The sequence below is a fragment of the Mustela nivalis genome (assembly GCF_964662115.1).
Source record: "Mustela nivalis genome assembly, chromosome: 8".
Lineage (NCBI taxonomy): Eukaryota > Metazoa > Chordata > Mammalia > Carnivora > Mustelidae > Mustela > Mustela nivalis.
The window spans coordinates 47,291,867-47,314,375 of NC_139027.1; the positions used below are offsets into that span (position 1 = coordinate 47,291,867).

Consider the following 22,509-nt stretch of genomic DNA (forward strand, 5'->3'; position numbering starts at 1 on the left):
GAGAAAGGAAAGACTAGTTATCACATTCTTTTCAGTTTATAATACTTTTTCATCTTAGCATTTGCTCACTGCAGTTAAGCGGTTTAGGACACCACTTTAGCTCAGAGTTTGTGTTCAGTAATGTGATGAGATGTGGCTGTGAGGAAAGCAAGGCTTTCACGGATTTTGTGATTTTTCCTGAGTTCTTTAAAGTAGACATTTGATATTGTAAGAGATTATGTCCTAGTAAGTAAATTCTACTGTATTATTCACCCACTAAAGGAATACAAAAGGTCAATAAAACTGTTTTAAAAATGAGCTTCAAGAAAATATTTAAATTAAAAATGTCTAATTTACTCTTTGTCTTATTATTTTTTAAAATGAAAAACTATCCTCAGGGGAGAAGAAATCTATCACCAGCTTAAATGTGTATTACAAAGAACAATGTACTACAGCTTTTTTCCCTTTCCTTGACCAAAGTCTGCAAACCCCCACTTCTGTGCTTCTACTGATCTCTGCATTCTCTTTATCTTTTTTAAGAACTTGCTCTGGCTTTTCCTTCATTCAGAGTTTAGGAGAGCATGAAACCCCTTAGTATTATGTCCAACATGATTCTCTTTTATGAATGATGGCATGTTCTATGCTAAATACCACAACTCTTCTTCCCTGGGGAGGAAAACCAACCAACTCTTTCATTGGAAAAGAGTAAGCCTGGCACATCTGAAACAAGATGATGGTACGTTGCAGCCCAGCTTCATTAATACAAATTTGATAGGACTGTTAAAAATCTCTCTTTTTCAAAGAGCATTTAAGCCTATTGTACAGCACTTTTCATTTCAAAATCAGACTAAAGGAGGTTTCCCAAAGCAGTTACAGGAAACTCAAGTAGCTATGTTATGGGTATAGCTTATCTCTGGCTGCAATTGTGACTGACTGTTCCCCAGATCTTCTAGTGCCAAGAATGGAATAACAGAATGTGATCTTATCAACTTCTCAGCTATGTAACCTTGGATAGATTATTTAACCTTTTCAAGGATGTTGTCATTTAAATTTAACTAGGATCATTGTGACAATTAAACTAGGCACTGTTTATTCTGTTCCCAGCATCATCATTTGATAAATGTTAACTTATTACTCTGTCTTCTCCATCCTGACCCCAACTTCACTCTGCACAACCTCATTGTTTATGTCTCTTACTTCTTTAAGAGTCTTTACTCTTCAAGTACTTCTTTAACTACACCACTGAAACTTAAAGCAACAACCTAAACTCAATTTCCAATCTGGTCCTATATTATCTATGAAATATCATTGACCTCTATACAATGGAATGAACTATCAAGCTATGGAGATCACTTGCTCATCAATACTGGAAACAACGATGCCCTGTCCTGGCACTGCTCATTGCTTTCAGGCTGTTCCCTCTCTCTGGGATTCTCTTCCTTTCTCCCCTCAGTCAGTTTGAATCCATGCATTCATCACAGAGCAAGGCCCCCTTCATTCATTCTTAAGATTTCCTCTGACCCCTATAAATGCATCTATTGGTAACATCACAAACTCAGGATTTAGGAAAACAATCTAACTTAAACTGAGCACACAAGGAAACTACCCAACTATGACTTTGCTTCTTTGAACTATAGTTCCCTTTGGGTGTGCTTCCCCCAAAGAGGCAAAACCATTTCTATTTCTTAAATTTGGCTTCTGTAAGAAAAAGCTTTAATGTCTTCAAGCACCATCCAACTGTAGCTCAAATAAAAGCAAGTGGTACTCAGATAATCCACCAGCAAATCTGAGGCAGGTCCCAAGAAAGGTTTAGGAGAGGGCAGTTAAAGAAGGGGGATTTAGAGGTCTTCCTAACCAGTGTCACCAGCAAAAATTTGGGAGACTCAACAGTGTTGATCTAGGTTATGAAACATGAAGCTAGCCAGGAACTAATTAAGAAAGTATACAACTATGGCTGATCATTAAAATTACACTGGACTCTTTTTAAAAACACAGATTATTGGGTTTCACTCTTGCACATGAGGGTTCATCATAACAGATCTATGTATTTGTTTTCTTTGACAATTTTTGGATACTTTTGATGAGCAGCCAGCTTGAGAACACTATGTTCTGGAAAGCAGTCAGTCATGGCACTGCTAATCCCTGTAGGAACCATAGTCAAAGCAGCCAGCAAAAACTTGGTGACTGTAGTTCTGAAAGCATCCTGCACCCAGTGGGAGAAGTCCTGCTAATGATGCATGCTCCAGCAGCTCAGGTCACCACGTCTCTTCCATTAACGTCTTTGCATACGAAACAATCTTTTTTTGTATCAGATCCTATCTGACAGCAGCGAGGTTACCTTCTCTAGACAGACAAAGGAAAGCAGGGAGGAAACAGTGCAGATTTGTGACCCTGAGCTTTATGTTGTATCTGTTATTCTGGGAGTATCAAACAGAGACAGGTCTAAGGAATTCTAACCCCCTCATCTCAAAATACAATAAAAAATAATGATTATCATAATAAACAAGAAGCCAAATAACCCTGGAAAATAAATTAGTGGGCAAAGTAGAGTAGAAAAATAGTGGAAAGAATATAATAATTTGCAGACCAACTCTACCAATTGTTAGTGAGAGCTAGAAGATGATCTAAAACATGGGCGTTCATTCCTCTTCATTAGTATTCTATGCTGTTCCATTACACAACATCCTATTTCATTCCATTCATCGCTGATAGTTACTTTACGGCTATCTGCAAAATCAGTTTTCCCTGCAACTCCTAATTCTTGTGTCAACAAGCAGTCTACAATTTTGCCCGGTCCCACCATGGGTTCTCAACTTTTTGTGATCCTCAAAGGAACTTCCTCATACAAATCCATCAATAATAGTAACTATTGTTATTGCTGTTGTTGCTATTACTACAACCACTATTGCTTCCTTTGCTTACTAATACTAATTTTGCATGATACTATTTGTAAGAACCTACTTTACAACATCATTAGAGATATTACATCATTTAAAGTGATAGATATTAATTTAATCATTGGTTTGAAATGGCATCAGCCATATTTCTAGCCATGTGGCTTGCAAAGTACATAGCAGAGGCAGGCCATCTTCCTTCAGTCTGAATCCCTTGCTTCTATCAGGCCTATGTCCATGTCCCTCTCCTGTGAGCAATGGTCACCTTTTTGCCCAAGATCCTTGAGTGAGTTAGTTTGCAAGCAAGATAAATACAGAATTAGTCTGATGTTAAGTTTCAGTTGGGCACTTTAGCTATAACCTTTCTGTATAGACAGTCATTGATCCATTAAAAAAAAGAAAAAATATTTTTCAAATAAATTTTTGAATTTTTTTATAAACATATAATGTATTTTTAGCCCCAGGGGTACAGGTCTTGTGAATCGCCAGGTTTACACACTTCACAGCACTCACCAAGAAAAAGTATTTTTAAGATAGTTTTATCCATCACTTTATTTTTAAATAGATGATATTGTTGTCTGTTTCAAAAAGTAAAAAAGATAGGTGCATAGCAAGGTTCTTTTCCACTTATGCCCCTTTCTTCCTGGTCCTCACCCCTGTGCCCTTCCCAATGACCAGGAAACAACTGTCGTAAGTTTCTTATTTAAATGTATATGTTTGTATTTTTCCAATTTTCTTATACAAATGACAGCATAGTAAACTCACACTTTTGCACATTGTTTTGATTTTTTTTTTTTTTACTTAATGTTATATCTTGAATTTTTTTCTTTATTGGCTCAAAGAAAGCTTTTCTTTATTTTCTTTAATAAGTAAGTTTAATTAATAAATTTAAAATAAATTTCTTTGTTTTAACACACTTTATAGTTGTACCATAAACTATTTAGCAGAACTTCTCTTATGGAGATTTAGGCTACCACGAATTATCCTGTACGTTTGTTATTTTACACATCTGATGATATTTCTATGCAATTAATTTATAGAAGGAAAATTAATGGGCCAAAATGTATATGAATTTTGATATGTAGGGGCAAAGGGAATATGGGTGGATCTCTGCACTCTCTGATCACTTTTGCTGTGACCCTAAAACTGTACTTAAAAAATAAAATTTATTATTTTAAATGTCAAAATGAAATAAAAGAAAAAATATTTATTGAGCCCCTACTACATAATATATTATGAGGTTCTACAGAGTACTAGGGATACAGTAGCAAATATGCATGTGTGCGTGAGGATGTGAAGAGATGTTTATTTATTTATTTGTTTATTTAAGAGAGAGAGAGAGTGTGTGTGCGCGTGTGCCTGAGCAGGGGAAGAGGCAGAAAGAGAGAAAGAATCCCAAGCAGATTCCCTGATGAGCCCAGATCCTGAGTCAGGGCTGGATCTCAGGACCCTGAGCCAAAACCAAGAGTCTGGACACTTAGCCAACTGAGCAACCTAGGAACCCCCATGAAGAGATGTTTAAAAGATTAATCCCATGAAACTGAAACAAAACCCATAATCAGTTTTCTAAGTTTCATTTGTGAGATCAAGGGAAATCCTGTTTTAAATTCCATATCATCACACCCTCTTACTAATGCCTAAAATTATACTCTGAGTGATTTATTTGAAAGAAGCATTTTCTTTTCTGTAGCATTAAAACAAAACAAAACCAAAACCAAAGAAACTGAAATTACCTAGTAAAAATTAAGAAGCACACTTCTAGCACTGCTCTGATCTCCCCAAATCATAATTGCATATGGATCTGCCTCCCCTTCTAGTTTCCACGGTGCCCATGATCAGCATAGAATCACTACTCCATAAATGTCTGCCAAATGGAATTGTGTTAAGTAACATGTCAAAGCATTAGGTGATTTACTGCGGGCTCTGTTATTTGGTTTATGAGATGTTTTTCTCTGCGGCAGGTAGGGTCAAATTGGCAGCCAGAAATCACCGAGTGCCCTGGGGCGAGGAGAGTTCTGCTGAAATGGGAGAGAAAAGGAAGCAGGAAAGAAGAGAAGGGAAAAGTGTTTTCAAAGAAACACTTGACCCACTTTATAATTCTGCCACTAACTCACACTGTAAAAACCAATGAGGGTGTCAAGGCCAGAGGTGTCCTACATCTGACTCAGAAAGAGCATACATGATAGGGATTGCTTATTCCTCATCCGTGCCTTCTTTTATTTCCATGGTAAATACACTTTTTTCCTCCACGTAGTACCCACAGACAGGTACTGGGATTTGTTCATATTCTCATATTTGGTGAGGGAGCAACCTCTAACAGTTAGTGTTTGTGGAAGAATGTAGGAAATTATTCTCCTGGGTGGAGGTGTTACTTCCTTTGTTATGTAGATACTCCACCAAGAAGGAGGATCAGAACTCCATAGTCCTTTAAATTCTGGCTGGGCCTTAGTGGTTTCCTTCCAAAGAGTATGCTATGGAAAGGGAATGGAAGCAGCTTGATGGTGGGTGAATCGGACAAAGATTACCTCAAGTGGGTGATCAAACATCATCAGTGTATGTTATGTTGATGGTGTGTACCCTTGATAAATTTGATGACAATGGCATTTCCCTGGGTAATTTCCTCCCCAAACTCATAATCCCATCCTAATGACCAGAAAAGCATCAGACAAATCCCAATTTAGGGCACACTATCAATTACCTGACCGGTAGTCTTCAACACTGTCAAGGTCATCAAAAACAAGGACATCTGAGACATTGTTTCAGCCCAGAGGAGGCAAAGGAGATGAAGACTAAATGTAATTAGGATCCTGGAACAGGAAAAGGACGTTAGGTAAGGACTAAGGCAATCTGAACGGACTTAGGCTAGTAACAGTGTGCCAATTTGTTGCATTAATGGTGACAATGGAATACCAGTGCTTTACTTATGTAACATGTTGAGAAGAGGGGAAACTGAGGGTACAGTACATGGGAACATCCTGTACTATCTTTTTGGTAAAAACTCTTCTAAAATTTTTTTTGTAAATCTAAAACTACTCTTCAAAAAAGTTAAAAAAAAAATAGCACCCCCTCTGTCCTCTACATCTGCCCCATCCCACTGCTGGTGAGGTAATAAAACCGAAAGCCTGTCCAACAGCCCTAATCTGAAATTCAAAAGGGAAGAAATGTACCAAAAGCTAACCTGTACTACTTAATCATATTTTTTGCTGCCTGGGATTATTTCCTCTACTGCTCACATCAATGAGTAGCTTCCATCTAAAATTCATGGATTAGATAGTCTAAAAATGGAAAAAATATGAGAAATTATTAAAAAACAAAGTAGCAATAGATATTTCGTACTTCATGTCTTGGGGATTTCATGTCTGGAGACCATATTTCTCTGACACAAGGTGAAGTCAAACAAAGCCCAGCACTGATGAACGACATCTGATTAAACATCTGATGAGAGATGGTCCTTGTCTGACAGAAGCAAGATTATACCACTCATGATGATTTAGGTAAAGAAAAATAGTTCCTATAAACAAGTCCCCAGTGGGGATATTTCCTATGCACACCTTTCCAGATGAAATATGGAAATATATTCCTCCTTCAGTGGGTCTCGGGATTTTTTTTTTTTTAAACAGAAACAGGCAAACTTTCTCTAAACCTGAACTTGTAAAAAGCCCATTTTAATGCAGAAAGTCAGTGAAGGCACTAGTTCAGATTAAGTATGTATCTCATCTTCAGCCTAGGCACAAAAAGTCTATCTTCTTGCAAAACAGCCTCTTCCTAACAGTCTCCTTGGTAAGAATGCATTAGGGCTCAGGCCACCCATCTATCACTAAAGACAATAATTACGCTGAATTAAGTGTCTCTTGGTGATACAGGCTCTTATCAAGCTCGTGCTGAGCCTATTAAATCCCATTTCAATGCTAGCAAGTATCCCTAGTCAACTCAAAGGACAGTTTAGCAAGCTGCCACTCTCTGGCCTGTCCAACAGTCTCGTAAGACTGGAGAATTTACTGCCGGGCCAGGCATTTGTTACCCACTGTCCCTTCTCACAGAGCATTTCATTGGTTAGCAGCCAGGAAAACACTCAATGAAGTTTTCATTCTGTTGGTCCTTCTATAGTACCCAGCATATACATAATATAATTAAATGTCAAGGAAGTTTATGTGGTGTTTAAATGACTAGAATGGATCTGAGATCTGGAAATTGGATCAGATATATGAGATGGGAGGAAGCATACATTGTTTCATTCCTCCTTCCGGACCTCAAAGACGTCCACTAGCTGTGTTTATTATTCAGTTACACTATAAATTTTTTCTCTGTGCTTTATGAAGTTCAAATAACTCCATTTATCAAAAGGAGTATAAGTTATTTTAATGTTTTATTGCTACAGGGAGAAAAAAAGCTTGGTGTTTGAAATATAATTCTTATGAAACATATTTAGTATAATGGGAGTAAGAAATGGGGGATTAACATAAGAAAAGTAAATGAGTAAACTTATTGTATAATAAAAACAGTGAAAGAGACCAAGAAAGAAAGACATGTAGTTTTGTATGTCCTTCCCATTCTGTATCTCTGCCACTGCCTACCTCCCAGATCAAATCCAAGGCTTCCTTTCAACCATTGAGAAATTGGATTCTAATCGACTACACCCTCAGTGTTGAGAACTATTACACTGAAAATGTGAGGGCTTTGTTCAGAAATTATTTAGATGAGCAAGCATGGGGCTCTTCTAAGGGTGGAGAGCCCTGGTCAGACACGAATGATGTCAGCCCTGTCAGAACTCAGTTTTCTAATGTTCCCTCTTGCATAAACACATACCATAAACACATTCATCGACTAAGAAAGACATCGCAGAAACAAAGGCAGATGACTAATAAAAATGATAGCCAAAGAAGAGTAGGTTTTCCCTTCAGGTGGAAGGCCTGAGATAAACTCACAATGTAGGGGAGAGGTGATGGTGGGGCTGCTCCCTCGGCTCTCAGCGGGGTCCTGCTGCACCCCCCTTCAACCCGCCAGTGTCCATTTGCTGCCTTGTGGATACCCAAGAGCCCCAATCTTGTTTCGTCCTGGCCTGCCTTTCATGCTTCAAAGTGTCATTAGGCTTTCAATCTTCTGTAAGTCCCTTTGTAACAACTACAAAGTTAGAAAAAATACGTAGGCTAAGGGACGGTAAGGTGCTAATGTTTATATTTCTTTGGAAATTTAATGTGAATATTCTCCCACCAATGGGTAGGTGAGTACAAAGTGTCAGGCATTCTGGAGTTTACATATTGACAACAACCTTTTGGATCAAAGCCTTAACGGAAAGAAATGCCTCTAATGGTGAAACTCTTAAGGTCTATGGCTGGCACCTCAAGGTAAGGTTGGGCTAAGGTAGGGATGAGAAGGTTGGAGGACTTTGTCCAAATAAAGAACTCCCCATATTTACTTCTAATGAGCGACCTCCAAATATGTCCTGTATCGTTTCCAGTGAATATATATTTTTGACCCATGATTACAATATCACCACATTATTATTTAAATATTAGATTACCAAAATAACCCAAAGTATGTGAAAATGGTAAGAAGGAGTTTGTAATATTAGTAATAATTAGAATGAAACCTCCAGAATTTTCCCTGAGAAAACACATTCGCATATAATCAACGTGATTTTATGATGTGGTTTATCCATTGGTCTCAAAGCACTATTTTCATTTAAGGGCTCAATAATCCTACCGTAGCAGGGACTTTAATATTTTAATGGAAAAAAATGAGAAATCTGGTAATCAAGTTGTTACAACAGGCTGAAAACCACTCTTTTATACTTGGAATACAATTTCTATAGATTTTAAGACTTCTTAGAAAAACAACGCATTTACAATTTTTAAAAATCACTAACCTGTATTGATAGCTCACTATGTGGCAGGCTGCTTACATAAGTGATCTCAAAGAAATTTTATTAGTATCATCTAAACTGTGAAAAGAAGCATTTTGCCTAATAACTAAAGGGAAAATTTAAAGAGAAAAAAAATGACAAAACTCGGTGTTCATAGGAGTATACAAAAATAGATATTCAGATACCCTATTAGTAGAAGCATAAATTAAGAAAACCTGTTATTGAGAATCATTTGCAGAATATTCCTATCTTTTAAATTATATTATTCACTTTTAGAATTTACTTTTACATTATAATCAAGGATGACAATTATTATTTATAAGAGAAAATAAAAGCTGTGTAGAGAAAAACTGGTCAAATTAATTAATGAGTGACTGTTGCTCATTAATTAATTAATTAATTACATTAATTAATTAATGTCACTCACTTTGAAGGTGTTGGGAATATAAAAATTAATGAAAACTGACAATGTACTGATCTTTATTCAGCTTACATTCTAGTGGGGAAGATAGAAAATAAATAAAATGGGTACATACACATATAACATAATATGAGCTGGGGATAATTGTAATGAAGAACTACAAGGCAAAATGTAGAAGAGCAAAACATTGGTGATTTTTGTTTGTTTGTTTGTTTGTTTGTTGGTGATGGTATTTTTGATAGGTTGGTCAGACAGATGTCTTCTGGGGTGGTGACATTTGACTAGGAACTACATGAAATGAGAGAAGGAACCATGACCGTGTCTGAGGGGAGGGAGAGAAGAAGGAATAGGTCAAAGAAACAACCATAGGCCAGGAGTCCTGGTTCTTCTAGGCCAAGAATAAAAACATAGTTAAGTTTTTATTTTCAGTGTTATGAGAGGGTGTGAGTGGATTTTAAGCACAAGAGTAAATGGTCTGGCTCATATTTAATTAACTGTAGGGGTAGGGAAGCAGAGTGGAAGAAGGGAGGCTTCTGTTGTAGACGAGAAAAGAAATAAGGGGGTTATTGAGGTTAATGAGGGGTTAGCTGTGAAAGGGAGGGAAGTCTGTATATGACGGATTTTTCCTCTCTCTCTCTCTTTTAAGTTAAATTGACTAGAATTAGCTAATGACAAGATGTGGGTTGGGAAAGAAAAGAGTCATGGAAAAATCCATGGTTTAGGCCTGAGTAGTTGAGCAATGAGTTTGGTATAGTTGATAGGGGGACACCGAGAGGCAGGTGGTGGTAAGATAGTAGCAATGCATGGCAAACGTTAAAGTTCATACTTTAGAAGAATAATTAATAACATAGTAAGTATTAAAGCAATGAGGCATAAAAGGTACAAAAGTGTAAGTACAATAGGATCGTATATGGGTATGTATAGAAAATGACTAGTGATAAAAAAAGTTACCATTATTTACCACTGGTTAGCATGGTTATAGCTGACTCTGGTTTTCTCCATCATTTCATTCTCTATTTTCCAATTTTTTTTTACTATAAACATGTGTATTGAATCCGGGGGGAGTATCATTGGAAATAGCTTTGAAGATCATGGAGAAAGATAATTGGGGTAAAATATGGTTGAGAAAGCCCAGCTGCTTGAAAATCACTGGAAGCATCTGACAAACACAAAACACAGCTGGCACGGAGGACAGAGATATTATATAATTTGAATTCTTTACTGTCTTTGCTAAAATGGGAAAGAAATGGAGGAAAACATTCTTTTAAAATAAGAAGATTGCCATCTATTTTCTAGGTTGAACTTAAAAAAAAAAAAAATCCCAGCAGAAAATTCTCAGCAATCCATAGCATTTTTGAGTTTTCTGACTAAATGTGTTGCAGGAAAGTGCACTGGCCATGCAACTTTCTACACCACTGCAGCCCATAATGGCATATTCCCAGATCATTCTGCATCAGTTCTAGGAACTTGGCGGTGGCCTTCAGAATATGGGTTTTTACTTTTCTGGAAAATGAAAAATAATGTCATCTGATTTTGCAAATTGAAAAATAGCGTAAAGTACAAGTATGCATCAAGAAGTAAAGGAAAAGACAACCCCCAGTACTGTGATGGTGTTTGTTTTAGGGTGATTATATTTTAGATGACTTATCTCTCTATGAGTTTGTATACTCATAAACAATGTAAATATTTTTTCAATATTCCAGTAATGTACATATATTATTTATATAATCATAAACCATTTTACTGTGAAAAAGCAATAAATGAACATCATTGAAAATTCAGAAAAGGAAAGATAGAAGAAAATACAGGAATCAGTAAGCAATTAGGAAAATAAAAATGGAAAACAGAAATGACAGAGAAGAAACCCACCATGATCAAGATTTTATTGTAGTTTTGCATATATATAAGCCTATATGAAAGTTCATAACACATATAATACTATTAATATTGTGTTAATGATTACCCATAATAATCTATCTTTAAAATGTTCAGTATTTGCACAGTGTTAACCAAGGAATGTAGACAGTAATTCATTTAACTTGTCTTGTAGTTGAAAATTTGTTGTTCATTGTAATAAAGAGCATTTTGGTAAGCATTTCCATTGCCAAGCAGTGCTGATTATTTCCTTTGAGTCAATTCTTTGAAGTAGAGCTTATAAATGACCTAAGTAGAAAGAGTCTTTGGTTTCTTATTGCAAGGTTTATAGTTTACACACTACAAGTGTGGCAGCAATCTATTTGCCCATACTCCACCCATAGTACATTTTATTAGCATGCTCTAATTCTTCTCCAGTGATAATTTTTCAGTCTCAGTATATTTTCAAATTTATATTTTTGTGTTTACTAGTGAATTTGTGTGGTCCTATGTATATAAGCCATTTGTATTTCTTAATCTATGGCATCCATTATTAGTTTCTTCACTCATTTTTCTATTGAAATGTTTATGTTTCCTAAAGACCATTATATATTAAAAATACCAATATGTTATATGCCGTAATAACATAAGTAGGATGACAGGTTGATAAGTAATTCCCTTCTTTTGAATTGTTACAGTGTTTTATCATCATCCAGAAGCTTAGGTATTAAGTTTCATTCACATATTCCATTTTCTTTCTAATTCTGTCATTCACTTCAGGAAATTATTCTTAATACTAAGTTTGTGTGAATATTCAATTATGTTGTCTAATATAGTTTTATTTTTCACATGAGTGTCTAGTTTAAGACGCTTAAAGTGAGGTCTTTATCTTTTACGGTTTAAGGTAGTTTCTACTTTTGTCTCCACATGCCCAACCAGTTTTCGAATGATGATTTTTCCCACTCATTTGAAATAGCAACCTCATTGAGTGCTAGATTCTAAGGTGTGCTTAATCTTATTTCTAGACTTTGTATCCTTCTTCTAAGTAGTCTCCCTTGTCCTGTACCAGCATCTCAGCTTTGTTTATTTTTGCCGTAGTAGGCGGAAAATGACTCACAAAGATGTTAGGTCCCAGTCCTTGGAACTTGTAAATGTTATCTTACATGGAAAAATAGCCTTTGCTATCTTGTGTATGTGGTTAAGTTAAGGGTATTGAAATGAAGAGATTATCCTGGATTTTCTGGGTGGGATTGATATGCAGACACAAGTGTCCCTCTGAGAGAAGCAAAGAAATTTTGAACCCAGAGAAAGAACAGGTCTGTGAGGGCAGAGAAGAGAGAGATTTGAAGATGCTGGCTTCTATTGGAGCTGCCTGTCTATAAAGCAAGAAAGACGGGGAGCCACCCAAAGCTGAAGGAAACAAACAGCACATTGTCCCTTACAGTGTCCAGAAGAGCATGGCCCTGGGGACACCTTGCTTTAGGGCCTTTGGTGCTGATTTTGAACTTCTAGCCTCCAGAACTGTGAAAGGATACATTTCTGTTGTGTGAAGCCAAGTCTTTGGTAACTTATTACAGGAGCCACAGGAAATTTAACCCTGAAGCATTTTTATATAATTTATTTTCCAACAATCCAAGACTCATTTGAAATATGTTTTGCTAAATTTTCATAACCATTCTTACTCCTTCTGTAACTGCTAAAAGTCTAGTCTATAACTAACACTGATTGATATATTTTTCTAGAAAGGCTGGTAATAATTTATCATATTCTAACAAAAGAAGCTTCTAGTATTTTTCATAAGCTGTATTAAATATTTGGACAACTTTATGAATTAATGGGGCTATGGGAATATTAAAATATGTTTTCCTATTCCAGAATTTCCATTTTATGCAAGTGTTATTTTATATGCTTGGTTGAAATTGCACTTTTCTTTTCTCATAGTCTTGGGCGATAATTACTTGCCAAATTTATTCCAATATTTTTAAAATAGTTTCTATTGATATTATACATAAAAACAGGCCAAAAAGAGTCACTTTTAATTTAGACAACTTTTTGTTGTTGTTTGTTTGGTTTGGTTCGGTTTGGTTTGGTTGTTTTTACTCTGGAAACTAGCAGAAAGAAAAGATGCTATAACTACAGAAATAGCTAGTTTGAATTTTGAAAATTTTGCTAACCAATTTTCTACTACCCTACAATTAATTTATTGGGAGGCAATAAAATATTGGCACTATAGAAATAAACTCAGTGTTGTAGACGGTGAACTATGAATACATGAAAGCTGTGGTAGATATGGAGAACTGGGAATATCCATAAAGGTCATCAACATAACTGAGAAAGAAGCAGAATAAAGAAATAGGACATGTATTCAAAATATAATAATAAGAAACATTCCTGAACTGGAAAAGGCCTGCATGCTCATGTTGAAAGAGCTCATTATACTTTATGTAAAACCAAAAGGTATAACCTTCCTTTGTATACATTCTGAAATCAGTTTCAAGCTGCGGATATAAAGAAATATGCCTGCAAACATCTGAACAGAGAGGAATAGGGTAAAGACAAATTTAATTATGTGGGACCAAATTGGGGTGGCTTTAAGTGCTCTGCCACAAACCAGGAAAAACAAAAGATAATGGAACAAAACCATTGGCTTTTAAATAAGAAAAGCATTTTACCCAAATAAGCTGTTTATTATTAAAAAGGTGACAAAAAGATGTTCTAAGCTATGCAAAAAAGTTTCAGATAATATGTATTTAAACATATTAAAGATAGGCTGAGTGGCAGAAAGATTTATCAAATTCAGAAGATTAAGACATGGATTATATAAGTCACACTTGCTGAAAATACATTGTTTCCCCTCTACCAGTGGGAACAAGGAGGGCTATGCCTAATTGTGAGGTCATTTTATTTAGTCTTTTTTTTTTTTTTTTTTAGGGCCCTTTACCACCAGTAGAACTGGGTCAAGATAATCTCTATCTATAGAGACTCTAGAACATTGAGCCTCAAAAGGAAGGGATTGGGGCTTTAATTCTTTATTTTCTTTAAAATGTTACCTACCTCTTTAGAGAGGTTTTAAGAAGGATAGCCTTCATTAGGCCCAAAAAATGGTAAGCCCTTTCCCCATGACAATAGGTGCCTATTCACTTTTATTGCCTAAATGACAGGTCATTCAAATATTTAGGGAATTATTAAAGTTCTGTTCCTTAATGATGTGATTTTCTGAGTTTGCTTAGATTATCTGATGACAGCTGAAAAATCTGTCTAACTCACCAAATTATAAGCTATTTGGGAAGTGCTTATCTAAAAATTTTTTATTATATTATGGCATAATATATAGTGTTTTGTATAAACATACCCAATGGAAACAATTAAACATTTTAACAAGGCATCAAATGGGCATTAATCAATCAGAATAGATTCCTAACAAATTAGAACAGAGTTATGTCATAACTTAATTAATTCTATATTCATAAATACTCTCTCCAGGTTTTCAAATGTATGAATAATATTGAAAAGTTATAAGGTGATGTGTGTGTGTTATGTTCTTTTTCTTTTTTTCCCTTAAGTAAAATTTCAAGGAATGCAAACACTAAATCAAAGGGTATACATAAAATAGATTTTGATACATATTTCCAAATGATTCTCCATAAATAAAGAACCAATTAAAACTCTCGAAATAGGGGTGCCTGGGTGGCTCAGTGGGTTAGGCCACTGCCTTCGGCTCAGGTCATGGTGTCAGGGTCCTGGGATCAAGCCCCACATCGGGCTCTCTGCTCAGCGGGGAACCTGCTTCTCCCTCTCTCTCTGTCTGCCTCTCTGCCTGCTTGTGATCTCTCTGTCAAATAAAACAAACAAACAAAAAAAAAAAACAAAAACAAACCAAAAAAAAAACACCTCTCGAAATAGTGTGCCTAGCTCTTCATAATATCGTAAACAAAAGGTATTCTCATCCTTGTCAGAAATGCTCAAAAACACCTCCAGGTTCACTGCGGGACTCAGCAGATAGTTTTATCCCCAACTATAATTTATTATAACAAAAAAGTGCAAACTTCCAAGAGTCTTCTCCCAGTGGAGTCAGGCAAAGCTTACTTTACTTCTCTAGCAATGAATTGGGACAAGCTATATGAAATGTTGTCTAGGAGAAAAGCTAATGAAACTTGATATCTAGCCTTTTTACTGGTGGCGGGGGAGCGGTCATGTAGGTGCTTTTGCCTAGCACATACCGAAACTCCAGATCCAGAAAGAAAGCAGGTGGTCAAGAGAAAACATACTATTTGTATCCAAGAACTCTGATGATGGGAAGAGTCAAGACAAGATGAGCAAATATGAAGCATACCAAGAGGAAAGTGATGTCCTTGAAACCTAGAATAAATGGCATAAGCCATTCACCTCATTCCAGGGGTCACTAGACCCTACTTGCCTAAAAGCTTGGGTATGAATACTAACTCATACTTCCAGGTTTTATGTGAAATTCAGGAAGTTATTTAATACTGCTAAAGCCTCAGTTTCTTCACTGGTGAATGGGTAATTTCTTCTAAGAGTAGCAAAGAATCAATGAAGACTTTTATTTTCTATCAAGATGGGAGTTTACAGAGATAGGTCTCACCCTCCCACACATAACAAACAAAAACCCAAACAGAATATATAAGATGATGTTTTCAAGACCCTGGACATCAGGCAAGGCAGGACAGTGATCCCTAAGGGACAGGAAACAAATAAGGTGGACCCTCTAGCTTGCTGACTTGGATGTGTTTTCAGGAGGGGGCTTAGGAGGGGGAACCCAGGCAGACCCCAGCTGACTCCATGAGTTAAGGAGCTGAGCTGAGAATCATTAGCTACTGGCATTTTAAAGGGAAAGATACTAAGAGGGAAGAGTTGCACAAAGAGAGTCAGAGTCTGGGAGGTCCGTTGAAAGACCCATCAAGAATTCAGCAAAGGAGTAATCATTACCAGTAGCAACAATACTACTCATACGGTAGTTTCTCTTACCTGAAATGAAGGTTGTGTTCTCTGGGAGCTACTAGGAGACATAGCCTAGCTTAGCTTGTGCCTTATGTATAAGATTAAATTATCACACACACGTCTTTCCTAGTATACTGTAAGCTCTTAAAAGAATGGATGTATGTCATCCCTTGGATCATCCTTGGGTTCCTAGCAAAGTGTTTTGTAGAATACATGCCAAACAAATGTTTCCTGGGGCTGAACATTATCATTCTATAACCATTTATCCCACTTTCTATATACTCCTGATTTGGGGGGTGTTAGTATTTATTGTAGTATGTAAACTGACTCTCCCTGACTTTCTTTTTATATAATAAGAGAGTGTTGTTATTATGATTATTTGTTTCTACATTGATTTCATATGCATTTTTTAAAATGCTGGAACATAGTGATACTCTAGGTGGAGTATTACACCAAAAGCCATGGATAGGATTTTCTTTCCTTACTCTATAGTCTCTCTTTTTGTTTTTTTTATGACTAGAAAAATTCCATTTCTCTAAATATGGGCATTTGTATTTTAAGTATTCTGCCTGCCTCCAGGTTTGTGTGCTTAGATAAACAAAAGCTGACTCTCTTTCTGAAATAGAACAATATAATGGAGAAAACTAAAATGTAATGAAATTTATGACCCAGATCTGATACAGAAACATGAGTGGGGGATAGGCTAAGCTAGTTAAGAATTTTTTCTTTGGTTTTGTTTTTCGCTTTTCCCCAAGAATTCTCTGGGGTCTGAAAGTCTATTTCATATTGGAAACTAGCTTATTACAATGTTGTGACTTGATTTCCTACGACAAATATTGTTGGCAAAATAAATATGTATAGTTCTGAAACCTGCAGTGCCTCTCTGCGGCTGGGTATCTGCAGAATGTGTAGCTCCACATAGCTGATTCTCTCACCAATTTGCATTATGACATCTCTCCATATGAGGACATAATAGGCACTGCAATTGTGTCTTTAGCAGATTCTCACAGCTTAAGAAACTTTTGTATACAATCCAGAAGCAGTCACCGTGTTGTTCTCTTGTCCTATTGTGTTTTCCTATGCAGCTGGCAGGATAGGATTTACTGCTCTATGAATATTCATGCTGAATTAGAGGTCCTCAGTCCCTGAGCCCTCTGTCTTCCTTATGCTATCTTGGTGTCCATATGATATTCTCATTTAGTTCTTTCTACATTGTCTGATCAATCATGTGATAACTAGCTATGAGACTTACATTCCAATTTTCTAGTCAAATGACTTTGGTTGAGTTTCAAACTTATGAATGAACATGAGTAGGGGGACTTGGGCAGGGGACTTTGTTTCTTCAAATAGATGTTGCCTCCCAATACTGACTCTAGAACTGTGGAAATGATCCCAGGAGAGGTTCCCAGGGGTTTTGTGAAGCCCTCTCCATGTCCCTTAGTGGTGTCAGGGTTTCGGCAAGAGATTCTCCAGATCATTTGCAGCTCTCATGGACTGTGTTTCTATCATTCTCTAATTCTCATTTTGACTTGAGAAGAAGTAACCCCGCATCACTTCAGGGAACCTGGAGGATATAAAGAATATCAATTTGGGATCCTTTGAGACCATCAGAGTAACAGCCAATAGGTTATGTCCTCAGTAAATTATCTCTTTGTCACTGTAACTTCAAACTGGCTTATCAAGCAGCTGAGAAAAGACTCGCGAAGTGTGTTATTCCATATTGAGAGGAAAATACAGAAACATGACCTGTCATTGCAGCAGCTCAGTATTTATTGATTGATACAACCCTCTCAGGGTCCAATCAGACAGCATGATTGCCCAAAACAGGTTTCCAAGTAGTGAAGCACATTAAGTCTAACATCAGACTACTTCTATGGCAGCAACAGTAGAATTATATTCAATTGTATCAGGATATATTTATATCAATAAGAAGATACTGACATTTTGTCTATCAGATTTCTCTGGGGTGGGGGAGTCTATTCAATTAATCAACAGATAAATATATTGTTCTCTAAATTCAGAAGATCTAATTCCATTCATGAGAGGTGGTAATGAGACTTCGTTCTCATTACCAATGAGTTAACACTTACTTGGTGTTACTCTTTGTCAGGCACTACGTTAGGACTTACATGTATTTTCTTTTTTTTTTTTTAAAGATTTTATTTATTAATTTGATAGAGAGAAATTACAAGTAAATGGAGAGGCAGGCAGAGAGAGAGAGAGGGAAGCAGGCTCCCTGCTGAGCAGAGAGCCCGATGCGGGACTCGATCCCAGGACCCTGAGATCATGACCTGAGACGAAGGCAGCGGCTTAACCCACTGAGCCACCCAGGCGCCCCAGGACTTACATGTATTTTCTTACTTAAACTCCATAGTATGTATGAAATAGAGTTCACTGTAAAGAGGAAGAAATAGAGGCTGGCTCTCAAGATTAGACAGCTAGCAAGGTATAAGGCTGAGATCCGAACCCAGACAACGGGAGTCCAGAGAAGTATCTCTCTATCAGGATCTGTTCTACTGAAGGTACAACTCCTATCAGTTTCTTTGTTCAGAATAAAAAAATATGCCTTATGGAAGATCTTGCATCATTGTCTCTCTGCAGAGGACGAATGTAAACACCACACAATGACTGCCAAAGCAGGGCTAATGACTGCCTTATTATTAGCTTGCACCTTATTTTTTCCAGTCCCCTTGAGATATAATCAGCATATAACATTATATAAATTTAGGGTGTACAACATCATGATTTGATGCATGTATACATTGTGAAATGATCGCCACAATAAATTTAGTTAACATCTATCATCTCACATAGTTTCAATTTTTTTCCTTACGACATGACCTTTTAAGATCTGCTTTCTTAGCAACTGTCAAATATACAATACGGTATTGCTAGCTATAGTCACCATGCTGTACCTTACATCTCCAGAATATTTTTACTCTCTAGTTGGAAGTTGAACCATCTGATCACCTTTACCCTGTTCCTCCCCTGCCCACTCCCTGCCTCAGGCAACCACCAGTCTGATCTCTGTTTCTGTAAGTTTCTTTATTTTTAGTTTCTCTATACAAGTGAGATCATACAATATTTGTGTTTCTCTGTCTGACATACATACTTCAGTTAGCATAATGTCCATCCTATTGTCACAAATGACAGGATCTCCTTTTCTAAAATGGCTGAATAGTATTCTAGTATGAGAGTGTGTGTGTGCGCTCATTTATCATATATATATAAGAAACATATTATCTTTATCCAGTAATCCATCAGTGGACACTGAGACTGTTTCCATGGCTTGTCTATTGTAAATAATGCTGCTGCAATGAATATGGGTGTGCAGATTATCTCTTTAGAATAGTGATGACTCTTTCAACATGACACCTAAAGTACAAGCAACAAAATAAAAAATAAACAAATTGGCCTATATCAAACTAAAAGCTTCTGCACAGAAAACAAATGATCAACAAAGTGAAAAGGCAAACTATAGGATGGGAGAAAATATTTGAAAAACACACGTATGATAAGGGTTTAATACCCGAATTATGTAAAGAATTCATACCACTCAATAGTGAAACAACACATAATCCAATTTAAAAATGGGCAACAAGTCCACGAAGGGGTGTTCAACATCACTGATAATTAGGGAAAACACATTAAAACCACAGTGAGATATCACTCACATTTGTTAGAATGGCTATCATTAAAAAAAAAAAATTAAAAAAATTAAAAAACCAACAAAACAACAACAAAAACCCAAAGTACTTGGAAGATACAGAGAAAAGAGCACTCTTATGCACAGTTGGTGTGAAAAGTAAATAGTATGCAGATTCCTCAAAAAATTAAAAATAGGGCTATCATATGATCCAGCATTTCTGCTTTGGATCTATGTCTGAAGGAAAAAAAACAAAAATGACTACTAATTTGAACTTTAACTCCTAGCCACAGAACAGAAGGCTAGTGAAATAGGCTCAACTTTATGGTGTCTCCTTCATGAAGTCTAGAATAACTGCCTTGGTACTTCTAAGAGTAAACCAGAGTATCTGATGCAGGGACAGATCTCGTGCAGGGTGATAAGATGAAGGCAGTCTATGAGAAGGAACAAATAAGAGAGAGCATTTGTACAACTCTTCCCAGACAAGCTGTCATAGGTCACATATCTCGGGCTACTCATCCAAGGAAGCAGCCCTTGGTCCTGGTGGCCTCCAGGAAGAACCAAACCATCTGTAAGTGAAATAGATAGAAATCTAGAGATAATAGAAAGATATCTTGGGCTTACTCGAAAGCAGAAGAGTCCCAGTTAACTGCCAACCAGGAAACTCTTTCTTTCCATACTCATTCCATATACCATTTTGCAAATTAGAAGGGCTCCCAAAGAAGGCCTATTATATGACTCAACCTATTTGAGTTACCCCTTGAAGATGAGTATTCTTGGAAGAGGGAGAGGGCACTGGGATGGAGGTGAGTGATGAGGGCAAGAGGCTGCCGAGATAATAGTGGCATATAGAAATCAGAAATGGGAGTTTCTAAAGGGATCTCCTTTGCTTGACCCCTTTATTCCAGTGTCCGCCCTGCTGTTTGTATTCCCTTTCCTCACTGCCTCTGTTAGCACATACAATGTCTTGGTGTGCATCTTAAAAAAAGAAAGAAAGAAAGAAAGAAAGAAAGAAAGAAAGAAAGAAAGAAAGAAAGAAAGAAAGAAAGAGTGTGCACCCCTTCCAGGTAATTGCATCCCAACCTCAGTCCTCCCCATGAGAAAGGGAATATGGTAGAACATGGGCTCATTGGTTTGGCTGGGCAGCTTCTGAAGGGCACAACCTGAAATCACCTAAGTAGCTGTTATGCAAGTTATTGATAAACTAGTCAATCCCTTGGGTAGACAGCATTCACAATGGCCCAAACGGAATTCAAGAACAAATTGGAATTCTAGGTCCTATGCAATGACGATAAACCAGAAAAATCTATGGTTTTCTTCGTTTAATATTATTGAAACTAATATGGTTATATGGGGGTTGTTAGAACTTTTCTTGATCAGTACATGTTTCCCATAAACTAAATAAAAATCCCATGTATTGTTTTGTTTTGTTTTGTTTTAAGTAAAATGCATTTCTTTCAGATGACACTAAGTATGCCAGATAAGCTATGATAGCATGTAATTCTTCTTTATTCCTTCCATGTATCATGGTATGAAGGTAGGACAGGAAGGAAGGATGGCCTATTTGGCTCCTTTGCCATCTCCCTCCACTAACCCCTGCCATTCTTCTGACATTTAAAGGAAGTGGGGATGAGAGACAAAGCTCCAGCACCTGATTCTAATCTCAAACTCTCTATCCCTAGCCCTAATAGGTCCTCAGCCTCAAAGTCTGTGACCCCTGGTATCTCCGAAACATAAAGTTCCATTTTTGTTGAGAAGCAACTTGTAGTAGAAAAAGCACAGAATGCAGGACCAGAAAAGCAGGGAGCCACATATTAGCTGTTTAACTTGGCATAAGAAAATTTATTTCTCTAGGACTCCGCTTTCTCATTTGTAAAATGTGAAAAATAAAACCTTCTTTGCCCTCGTGGTTAGGGAATTAAGGGAAATACTGTAGAGAGAAGTTATTTTTGAAACTATAAACTCCATAGACATAAGAGCATTTGTCATGATCATCACAGATCTTAATATAAAAACCTCTCCATGTTTAAGAGTCCTTAACTATAAAACAGTGTTAGAATTCCCTTCTTCAGTTGAATTCACAAGGACTCTTTCCCGAGGTTACAATGATAGAGTAGGTATAAAAGGACATTGAACATAGAGACACAGTCCTTCCAGTTTATATTATTACTTTTCCTTTTTATGTGATTCCCGTCTTATGTGATTCCCTTAAAAAAAAGTTTGGCATTAAATTTTTATCTAAACTTAACCTTGCTTTATAAGCTTTCTTGCACTTATTTTGAAATTATATCTTCTATTTTTCCTCAGCTATCATTAATCTCATCACCTGCCAAGTCTACAGGTTAAACAGAGAACATTACACTTTGTATCTTTGCTGACTTTCTAGTATTAGTAAATGTGACCTTGTGTTCAAGCACATTTTAGTTCTGATTGAGTAAAAGAAAGCTTGTTCACTAATTGCCATTGTCCTGGCTCTGTGTTTAATATTACAATGCCTGATTATAGTTATTCATCAGCGATAGCTAGGGACAATAGTGTGATTGGCTAACTCCTTTTTCTAACCTAACTCTTAAATGTTGTCCCTCCACACACATACCCCATTTTTCTCTTGACCCTGAGACAGAGTCAATTGTTGTTCTATCCACATTACTATAGGACCTTGTACTTATCTGAATTAAATTTCTTAACACATTATACTGGAACTATTTATTTACTTGATTTTTCCACTACACTCTGACCTTCTTCAGCTTCAATCATGACTGTGTCCCAGCATGCAGAAGCATGAAAGCAGGCTCAAAACAATAGTAATGATGACGTTTATTCATCTCTCCTTACACCAGGTTCTAATTATTTTTGTACATATGAACCTTGTTAAAGAATATTTTTAATGGTA

At 36.6% G+C, this 22,509-nt stretch overlaps 1 protein-coding gene across 3 annotated transcripts in view; it reads left to right on the forward strand.

The window, feature by feature from the left end:
• Nucleotides 1-22,509, forward strand: part of LRRTM4 (leucine rich repeat transmembrane neuronal 4) — a 710,494-nt gene that overhangs the window by 657,519 nt on the left and 30,466 nt on the right. The gene's annotated exons all lie outside the window — the stretch shown is intronic.